Raw genomic sequence first — 12,999 nt, 5'->3', positions numbered from 1 at the left:
ATAAAGCCGAATATCAGCCGGGATGTAAAGATCAAATATCATCTGGAATATGAACCACAATATAACCCGGGTTATAAACCCCAACATCACCCGGGATATTAACCCCAAAATCAGCCGGGACATAAACCCCAATTTCACCCGGGTTATAAACCCCAATTTCACCTGGGACATAAACCCCGATATAGCCCAAGATATAAATCCCAATATCACCCGGGATATAAACCCCAATATCACCCGGGATATAAACCTCAATATCACACGGGACATAAACCCCAATATCACACAGGACATAAACCCGGGACATAGATCCCAATATCACCTGGGACATAGAACCCCAATATCAGCGAGGAAATAAACCCCAATATCACCCGGAACATAAACCCCAATAATAGCCAGGATATAGACCCCAATATCACCCGGGACATAAACCCCAATATCACCCGGGACATAAACCCCAATTTAACACGGGACATAAACCCCAATATCACGCGGGACATAGACCCCAATATCACCCGTGACATAGACCCCAATATCTCCCGGGTCATAGATCTCAATATCACCCGGGACACAAACCCCAATATAACCCAGGATATAAAACACAATATCACCCAGGACATAAAGCCCCAATATCACCTGGGACATAGATCAAAATATTACCTGGGACATAAAACCCAATATCAACCAGGACATGGACCCCAATATAACCCAGGATATAAAACCCAATATGACACGGCACATAAACCCCCAATATCACCCGGGACATAGATAAAAATTTCACCCGGGGCATAAACCTCAATATAACCCGGGACATAAACCCCAATATCACCCTGGAAATAAACCCCAATATCACTCGGGATATAGATTCCCAAAATCACCCAGGACATAAACCCCAATTTCACACGGGACATAAACCCCAATATCACCCGGGACATAGACCCCAATATCACCCGGGACATAGACCCCAATATCACCCGGGATATCGATCTCAATATCACCAGTGACACAAACCCCAATATCACCCGGGACATAGATCCCAATATCACCCGGGGCATAAACCTTAATATTGCCTGGGACATAGATCCCAATATCACCCGGGGCATAAACCTTAATATTGCCTGGGACATAGATCCCAATATCACCCGAGACATAGGTCCCAAAACACACGGGACATAAACCCCAATATCACCCAGGATATAAAGCCCAATATCACCCGGGACATAAACCCCAATATCACACAGGACATAAAACCCAATATCACCTGGGACATGAACCCCAATGTAATCCACAATGTAAACCCCAATATCAGCCAGAGGATAAATTGCAATATTGTCAGGGATGTAAAAATCCAATATCATCTGGAATATGAACCACAATATAACCCGGGATATAAACCCCAATATCACACTGGACATAAACCCCAATATCACTCAGGACATAAACCCCAATTTCACCTGGGCCATAAACCCAGATATAACCCGGGATATAAACCCCGATATCACACAGGTTATAAACCCCAATATCACCCGGGACATAGACCCCAATATCACCCGGGATATCGATCTCAATATCACCAGGGACACAAACCCCAATATAACTCATGATATAAAACCCAATATCACGCGGGACAAAAAGCCGCAATATCACCCGGGACATAATCCCCAATTTCACCCAGGACATAAACCACAATATCACCCATTACGTAAAGCCCAATATCACCCGGGATAAAAAACCCAATATCACGCGGGACATAAAGCCCCAATATCACCCAGGACATAATCCCCAATTTCACCCAGGACATAAACCACAATATCACCCACGACATAAACCCCAATATCACCCGGGACATAAATCCCAATATCACCTGAAACATAGACCCCAATATCACCCGGGACATAGACCCAATATCACCCGGGACATAGATCCCAATACCACCCGGGACATAGATCCTAATATCACCCGGGGCATAAAGCTCAATATTGCCTGGGACATAGATCCCAATATCACCCGAGACATAGGTCCCAATAACACCCGGGACATAAACCCCAATATCACCCAGGATATAAAGCCCAATATCACCCGGGACATAAACCCCAATATCACACAGGACATAAAACCCAATATCACCTGGGACATGAACCCCAATATAATCCACAATATAAACCCTAATATCAGCCAGAGGATAAATCGCAATATTGTCAGGGATGTAAAAATCAAATATCATCTGGAATATGAACCACAATATAACCCGGGATATAAACCCCAATATCACACTGGACATAAACCCCAATATCACTCAGGACATAAACCCCAATTTCACCTGGGCCATAAACCCAGATATAAACCGGGATATAAACCCCGATATCACACAGGTTATAAACCCCAATATCACCTAGGACATTAACCCCAATATCACCCGGGACATAAACCCCAATATCACCCGGGACATAAACCGCAATCTCACCTCGGACAAAGATCTCAATATCACCTGGGACATAGATCCCAACATCACGCGGGATACAGCACCCAATATTATTCGGGACATAGATCCCAATATCACCCAGGACATAAAGCCCAATATCACCCGGGACATAAAGCCCAATATCACCCGGGACCTAGAGCCCAATATCACCCGGCACATAAACCACAATATCACCCAGGACATAAACCACAATATCACCCGGGATATAGATTCCCAATATCACACAGGACGTATACCCCAAATTTCACCCGGGACATAAACCCCAATATCACCCGGGACATAAGCCCCAATATCACCTGGGACATAAGCCCCCATATCTCCCGGAACATAGTTCCCAATAACATTTGGGACATAGATCCCAATATCACCCGGGACATAAACCCCAATATAACCCGGGATATAAAGCCCAATATCACCCGGATTATAAATCCCAATATCACCAGGGATGTAAAATTGAAATATCATCTGGAATCTAATCACAATATCACCCAGAACTTAATCCCCAATATCACCCGGGACATAAAGCCCAATATCACCCGAGACATAAAGCCCAATATCACCCGAGACATAAAGCCCCAATATCACCCAGGACATAAACCCCAATTTCACCCGGGACATAAACCCCAATATCACCCGGGACATGACCCCCAATATCACCCGGTACCTAATCCCCAATATCACACGGGACATAAACCTCAATATCGTCCAGGGCATAGAACCCAATATCACCCATGACATAGACCCCAATATCACCTGGGACATAGACCCCAATATCACACGGGACATAAAGCACAATATCAGCCAGGACATAAACCCCAATTTTACACTGGACATAAACCGCAATATCAACCGGGACATAGACCCCAATATCACCCGGGACAGAGACCCCAATATCACCCGGGACAGAGACCCCAATATCAACCGGGACAGAGACCCCAATATCAACCGGGACACAAACCCCAATATAACCCAAGATATAAAACCCAATATCACCCGGGACAAAAAGCCCCAATATCACCCGGGACATAGACCCAAATATCACCCGGGACATAGCCCCCAATATAACCCAGGATAAAAAACCCAATATGAAACGGGACATAAACCCCCAATATCACCCGGGACATAATCCCCAATTTCACCCAGGACATAAACCTAAATATCACCCGGGACATAGATCAAAATTTCACCCGGGGAATAACCCCCAATATCACCCAGGACATAAACCACAATATCACGTGGGAAATAAACCCCAATATCACTCGGGATATAGATTCCCAAAATCACACAGGACATAAAGCCCAATATCACTCGGGACAATATGCCCAATATCACCCGGGACATAAACCCCAATATCACCCAGGACATGAACCCTAATATCACCTGGGACATAAACACCAATAACAGCCGGGATATAGACCCCAATATCAGCCGGGACATAGATCGCAATATCAGCCGGGACATAAACCCCAATATCACCCGGAACATAAACCCAATTTCACCAAGGACATACACCCCAATATAACCTGGAATACATACCCCGATATAAACCATGATATCACACGGAACATAAACCCCAATATCGGCTGGGACACAAACCCCAATATCACCTGGGACAAAAACCCCAATATCAACCTGGACAAAACCCGGGACATAGATCCCAATATCACGCGGGATACAGAATCCAATATTATCCGGGACATAGATCCCAATATCACCCAGGACATAACTCATAATATAACCCGGGATATATATTCCCAATATCACACAGGACATAACTCACAATATAACCCGGGATATAGATTCCCAATATCACCCAGGACATAACTCACAATATAACCTGGGATATAGATTCCCAATTTCACACAGGACATAAACCCCAATTTCACCCGGGACATAAACCCCAATATCACCCGGGACATAAGCCCCAATATCACCTGGGACATAAGCCCCCATATCGCCCGGAACATAGTTCCCAATAACATTTGGGACATAGATCCCAATATCACCTGGGACATAGATCCCAATATCACCTGGGACATAATCCCCAATATAACACGGGATATAAAGCGCAATATCACCCAGAACATAATCCCCAATATCACCCGAGACATAAAACCCAATATCGCCCAGGGCATAGATCACAATATCACCCGTGACATAGACCCCAATATCACGCGGGACATAGACCCCAATATCACCCGGGACATAAACCACAATATCACCCGGGACATAAAACCCAATTTTACACTGGACATAAACCCCAATATCACGGGGGACATAGACCCCAATATCACCCTGGACATAGACCCCAATATCACCCGGGACATAGATCTCAATATCACCCGGGAAACATACCCCAATATAACCCAGGATATAAAACCCAATATCACCCAGGACATAAAGCCCCAATATCACCCGGGACATAGATCAAAATATCACCTGGGAAATAAACCACAATATCACCCAGGACATGGACCCCAATATTACCCAGGATATAAAACGCAATATGACACAGGACATAAACCCCCAATATCACCCGGGACATAATCCCCAATTTCACCCAGGACATAAACCCCAATATCACCCGGGACATAGATCAAAATTTCAACCGGGACATAAATCTCAATATCACCAGGGACATAAACCCCAATATCACCCGGGAAATAAAACCCCAATATCACTGGGGATATAGATTCCCAAAATCACACAGGACATAAACCCCAATTTCACCCGGGACATAAACCCCAATATGACACGGGACATAAACCCCAATATCACCCGGGTCATAGACCCCAATATCACCCGGGATATAGATCCTAATATCACCCTAGACATAGATCTCAATATCACCTGGGACACAAACCCCAATATAACCCAGGATATAAAACCCAATATCAAGCGGGACATAAAGCCCCAATATCATCCGGGACATAATCCCCAATTTCACCCTGGACATAAACCACAATATCACCCATGACATAAAGCCCATTATCACCCGGGATATAAAACCCAATATCACGCGGGACATAAAGCCCCAATATCACCCAGGACATAATCCCCAATTTCACCCAGGACATAAACCACAATATCACCCACGATATAAAGCCCAATATCACCCTGGATATAAACCCCAATATCACCAGGGACATAAATCCCAATATCACCTGAAACATAGACCCCAATATCACCCGGGACATAGACCCAATATCACCCGGGACATAGATCCCAATATCACCCGGGACATAGATCCTAATATCACCCGGGGCATAAACCTCAATATTGCCTGGGACATAGATCCCAATATCACCCGAGACATATGTCCCAATAACACCCGGGACATAAACCCCAATATCACACAGGACATCAAACACAATATCACCTGGGACATGAACCCCAATATAATCCACAATATAAACCCCAATATCAGCCAGAGGATAAATTGCAATATTGTCAGGGATGTAAAAATCAAATATCATCTGGAATATGAACCACAATATAACCCGGGATATAAACCCCAATATCACACGGGATATAAACCCCAATATCACTCAGGACATAAACCCCAATTTTACCCGGGCCATAAACCCAGATATAACCCGGGATATAAACCCCGATATCACACAGGTTATAAACCCCAATATCACCTAGGACATAAACCCCAATATCACCCGGGACATAAATCCCAATATCACCCGGGACATAGATCTCAATATCACCTGGGACATAGATCCCAATATCACTCAGAACATAGATCCCAATATCAGACGGGACATAGTTCCCAATATCACACGGGACATAGATCCCAATATCACACGGGACATAGTTCCCAATATCACCCGGGACATAAACCCCAATATCAGCCGGGACATAAACCACAATATCACCTGGGACACAGATCTCAAAATATCACCTGGGACATAGATCCCAATATCACCTGAAACATAGACCCCAATATCACCCGGTACATAGATCCCAATATCACCCGGAACATAGATCCTAATATCACCCGGGGCATAAACCTCAATATTACCTGGGACATAAACCCCAATATCATCTGGGACATAAACCCCAATATCATCTGGGACATAAACCCCAATATCACCTGGGATGTAAAGTCCAATATCACCCATGACATAAAGCCCAATATCACCTGGAGTATAAATCCGAATGTCAGCCCGGATGTAAAGATCAAATATCATCTGGATTATGAACCACAATATAACCCGGGTTATAAACCCCAACATCACCCGGGATATTAACCCCAAAATCACCCGGGACATCAACCCCAATTTCACCCGGGACATAAACCCCAATATCACCTGGAGTATAAATCCAAATATCATCCGGGATGTAAAAATCAAATATCATCTGGAATATGAAGCACAATATAACCCGGGATATAAACCCCAACATCAACCGGGATATTAACCCCAAAATCAGCCAGGACATAAACCCCAATTTCACCCGGGATATAAACCCCAATTTCACCTGGGACATAAACCCCGATATAGCCCAGGATATAAATCCCAATATCAGCCCGGATATAAACCCCAATATCACCCGGGATATAAACCCCAATATCACACGGGACATAAACCCGGGACATAGATCCCAATATCACCTGGGACATAGAACCCCAATATCAGTGAGGAAATAAACCCCAATATCACCCGGAACATAAACCCCAATAACAGCCGAGATATAGACCCCAATATCACCCGGGACATAAACCCCAATATCACCCGGGACATAAACCCCAATTTAACACGGGACATAAACCCCTATATCACGGGGGACATAGACCCGAATATCACCCGGGACATAGACCCCAATATCTCCCGGGTCATAGATCTCAATATCACCCGGGACACAAACCCCAATATAACCCAGGATATAAAACCCAATATCACCCAGGACATAGATCAAAATATTACCCGGGACATAAACCCCAATATCACCCAGGACATGGACCCCAATATAACCCAGGATATAAAACCCAATATGACACGGGACATAAACCCCCAATATCACCCGGGACATAATCCCCAATTTCACCCGGGACATAAACCCCAATATCACTCGGGATATAGATTCCCAAAATCACACAGGACATAAACCCCAATTTCACCCGGGACATAAACCCCAATATCTTCTGGGACATAAACCCCAATATCACCCAGGACATGGACCCCAATATAACCCAGGATATAAAACCCAATATGACACGGGACATAAACCCCCAATATCACCCGGGACATAGACCCCAATATCACCCAGGATATCGATCTCAATATCACTTGGGACACAAACCCCAATATAACCCAGGATAAAAAACCCAATATCACACGGGACATAAAGCCCCAATATCACCCGGGACATAATCCCCAATTTCACCCGGTAATAAACCCCAATATCACTTGGGATATAGATTCCCAAAATCACACAGGACATAAACCCCAATTTCACCCGGGACATAAACCCCAATATCACCCGGGACATAAACCCCAATATCACCCGGGACATAGACCCCAATATCACCCAGGTTATAGATCCCAATATCACCCTAGACATAGATCTCAATATCACCTGGGACACAAACCCCAATATAACCCAGGATATAAACCACAATATCACGCAGGACATAAAGCCCCAATATCACCCGGGACATAATCTGCAATTTCACCCAGGACATAAACCCCAATATCACCCACGACATAAAGCCCAATATCACCTGGAACATAGACCCCAATATCACCCGGGACATAGATCCCAATATCACCCGGGACATAGATCCCAATATCACCCGGGGCATAAACCTCAATATTGCCTGGGACATATATCCCAATATCACCCGAGACATAGGTCCCAATAACAACCGGGACATAAACCCCAATATCACCCAGGATATAAAGCCCAATATCACCCGCGACATAAACCCCAATATCACACAGGACATAAAACCCAATATCACCTGGGACATGAACCCCAATATAATCCACAATATAAACCCCAATATCACCCAGAGGATAAATCGGAATATTGTCAGGGATGTAAAAATCAAATATCATCTGGAATATGAACCACAATATAAACCGGGATATAAACCCCAATATCAAACGGGATATAAACCCCAATATCACTCAGGACATAAACCCCAATTTCACCCGGGCCATAAACCCAGATATAACCCGTGATATAAACCCCGATATCACACAGGTTATAAACCCCAATATCACCTAGGACATAAACCCCAATATCACCCGGGACATAAACCGCAATATCACCTGGGACATAGATCTCAATATCACCTGGGACATAGATCCCAATATCACTCAGAACATAGATCCCAATATCACATGGGACATAGTTGCCAATATCACACGGGACATAGATCCCAATATCACACGGGACATAGATCCCAATATCACCCGGGACATAAACCCCAATATCACCCGGGACATAAAGCGCAATATCACCTGGGACATAGATCTCAATATCACCTGGGACATAGATCCCAATATCACTCGGGACATAGATCCCAATATCACACGGGACATAGATCCCAATATCACCCGGGACATAAACCCCAATATCACCCGGGACATAAACCGCAATATCACCTGGGACATAGATCTCAATATCACCTGGGACATAGATCCCAATATCACTCGGGACATAGATCCCAATATCACACGGGACATAGATCCCAATATCACCCGGGACATAGGTCCCAATATTACCTGGGACATAAACCCCAATATCATCTGGGACATAAACCCCAATATCATCTGGGACATAAACCCCAATATCACCCGGGATATAAAGTCCAATATCACCCGGGATATAAATTCCAATATCACCCATGACATAAAGCCCAATATCACCTGGACTATAAATCCGAATATCATCCGGGATGTAAAGATCAAATATCATCTGGAATATGAACCACAATATAACCCGGGTTATAAACCCCAACATCACCCGGGATATTAACCCCAAAATCACCCGGGACATCAACCCCAATTTCACCCGGGACATAAACCCCAATATCACCTGGAGTATAAATCCAAATATCATCCGGGATGTAAAAATCAAATATCATCTGGAATATGAAGCACAATATAACCCGGGATATAAACCCCAACATCAACCGGGATATTAACCCCAAAATCAGCCGGGACATAAACCCCAATTTCACCCTGGACATAAACCCCAATTTCACCTGGGACATAAACCCCGATATAGCCCAAGATATAAATCCCAATATCACCCAGGATATAAACCGCAATATCACCCGGGATATAAACCCCAATATCACCCGGGACATAAACCCCAATATCACCCAGGACATAAACCCGGGACATAGATCCCAATATCACCTGGGACATAGAGCCCCAATATCAGCGAGGACATAAACCCCAATATCACCCGGGACATAAACCCCAATAACAGCCGGGATATAGACCCTAATATCAGCCGGGACATAGATCCCAATATCACCCGGGACATAAACACCAATATCACCCAGGACATGAACCCTAATATCACCTGGGACATAAACCCCAATAACAGCCGGGATATAGACCCCAATATCAGCCGGGACATAGATCCCAATATCAGTCGGGACATAGATCCCAATATCACCCGGGATAAAAAGTCCAATATCACCCATGACATAAAGCCCAATAGCACCCGGGACATAAACCCCAATAGCACCCGGGACATAAACCCCAATAGCACCCGGGACATAAACCCCAATATCCCCTGTGATATAAATCCTAATATCACCCAGGACATAAACACCAATATCACCCAGAAGTCACCGATGATATAAACTCCATTAACTTTCCCACTGTTACTCTATGACATCCCGGATAAGAACCTTAATATCAAAAGGATATAATCCTCAATAGAGTTCCAGAAATAACTCCAGTATCATATACCATATAAATCGTAATGTCATGCAGGATATTATCCCTGTATTACCAGCATAGAACCCCAATACTATAAAGCATTTAAACCCAATATTATCCAGGTTACAAACTAGTACATCCCATTTTATAACCTCAATAACTTGCAGGATATATCTCTGTTACAGACCCTCCATTAGCATTGAGTTTTCTCAGCACTGGCCAGTCTGTAAAGGCAGCGCCCTCTCATTAATGACCCACCGAAAGTTCAGAGATCCCTCAGTACTGACCCTCCAACAGTGCAGCACTCCCTCAGTACTAACCCTATGACAGTGCTGCCCTCCTCAGCACTGACCCCGCAACAGTGCAGTGCTCCCTCAGTACTAAATCTCCGATAGTGCACACTCACTCAGAACTAATCTCTGACAGTGCAGCACTCTCTTGGTACTAACTCTCCGACAGTGCAGAGTTCCCTCAGTACTGACCCTCCGACAGTGTGGTGCACCCTCAGTACTGACCCTCCGACACTGCAGCACTCCCTCAGTACTGACCCCCCCCAACAGTGCAGCACTCCCTCAGTACTGACCCAACAGTACAGCACTCGCTCAGTACTGACCCTCCGACACTGCAGCACTCCCTCAGTACTGACCCCCCGACAGTGCAGTGCTCCCTCAGTACTAAATCTCTGATAATGAACAATCACTCAGTACTAATTCACTGACAGTGCAGCACTCCCTCGGTACTAACTCTCCGACAGTGCAGTTCTCTCAGTACTGAACCTCTGACAGTGCGGTGCACCCCCAGTACTGACACTCCGACACTGAAGCACTCCCTCAGTACTGACTCTTAGACACTGCAGCACTCCCTCAGTAATGACCCCCCGACAATGCAGCACTCCCTCAGTACTGACCATCCAGCACTGCAGCACTCCCTCAGTACTGATCCCCCGACAATGCAGCACCCCCTCAGTACTGACCCTCCAACTCTGCAGCACTCCCTCAGTACTGACACCCCGACAGTGCAGCACTCCCTCAGTACTGACCCTCCGACAGTGCAGCACTCCCTCAGTACTGACCCTCCGACAGTGCAGCACTCCCTCAGTACTGACCCTCCGACAGTGCAGCACTCCCTCAGTACTGACCCTCAGACACTGCAGCACTCCCTCAGTACTGACCCTCCAAACCCAGCTCTTCCTTTTCTCCTGGCAGGCATCACATTGTGGGACTTGGCAGAGATCCGGAAGAACGTCACCGTGCAGCCACAACCCAGCACCGAGTCGAAAATCGTGCGCTCAGAATCTGTGGAGGACAGAGCTTGCTCTTTGGATGTGGACAACTCCCTTAAGGCCAGCTTCCTGAGTGGAATGGTGGAGGCCAGCGGCTCAGCTAAATACCTGAAAGACAGCAAGAAAAGGAAGCAGCAAGCCCGGGTCACCCTCCACTACCGGGCCACAACCCGGCTCGAGGAGCTGACCCTGAGCCAGCTGGGGCCACAGCACATCACCCCCACTTCGGCCCTTGCCCAGGGCTCGGCCACTCACGTTGTCACGGCCGTGCTGTACGGCGCCCAGGCCTTCTTTGTGTTCGACCGGGAATACTCATCCAGCAACAGCGGGCAGGATATCCAGGGAAAGCTGGAGGCCATGGTCCGAAAGATTCCTGGTCTCCCGGGGGACGGGAAGGGCTCCATGAAGCTGTCTGGCGATGAGGAGGGCACTGCGGCCGAGGTCGGCTGCACCTTTCACGGTGATTTCTTGCTCGATAAGATCCCCGTGAGCTACCAGGATGCTGCTAGTGTGTACGCCGCCCTGCCCAAGCTTCTGGGCCAACACGGAGAGAATGCGGTGCCAGTCAGAGTCTGGTTGTACCCCCTGGGGATGCTGGAGATGAAAGCTGCCCAGCTGGTGCAGGAGGTCAGTGTCGGCCTTGTCCATCAGTGCCAGCTGCTCTTGGAGCAGTCCATTGACGTTGAGATCAGATGCAACGAGCTGACGCAAAGCCCAGCGGCCAGAGCGTTCCCCGAGTTAAAGGCAAAGATCAAGACCTTCTGGGGATTGTGCCGGGCCCACCAGATGGCCCTTCAGAAAGAGCTGGCACAAGTGCTGCCAGCCATTCGCGGCACAGGGTCAGGGGAAGGCAGCCTGCTCGATGTATTGGGAGGGAGCAAGCAGTCTCCATTCAGCCACCACTCCCTCAACGCTTGGCTGGAGAGGATGGAGAAGGAAGCGGGCACAGTGGACGTGTACCTGGCCGCGCTGGAAGGAGTGGACATCCTGACCAAGAGCCAGCTGGACAGGGTCCTGGCGGACCCAACGATCGAGCACGTTCTCTGCTTCACCTTCACCTCCCTGAGGGGCGAAGATGCCGGGCTGTGGGATCTCTCCCGGTGTCTCAAGTCCCCGCCCAGCTCTGGAGAAGCGGGGCAAGGCGGCACACACCTGTCGAGTGAAGGCTGGCCTGACGTGGCATCAGCATCGCGACGGATGAGGGAAGCGGCACAGCTCTTCCTGCAGCTCATTCAGTCCAACAATTCCTGCGGAAAAACCACTGGGAAGGGGAGCAGCAGGATGGCCGTAGCTTCAGTGCAGGACGAGAGTTGCCCAGGGGCCTC

This window comes from Carcharodon carcharias, chromosome 24 (assembly GCF_017639515.1).
Source record: "Carcharodon carcharias isolate sCarCar2 chromosome 24, sCarCar2.pri, whole genome shotgun sequence".
NCBI classification, from domain to species: domain Eukaryota; kingdom Metazoa; phylum Chordata; class Chondrichthyes; order Lamniformes; family Lamnidae; genus Carcharodon; species Carcharodon carcharias.
Note: the sequence above shows the minus strand (reverse complement) of the source record.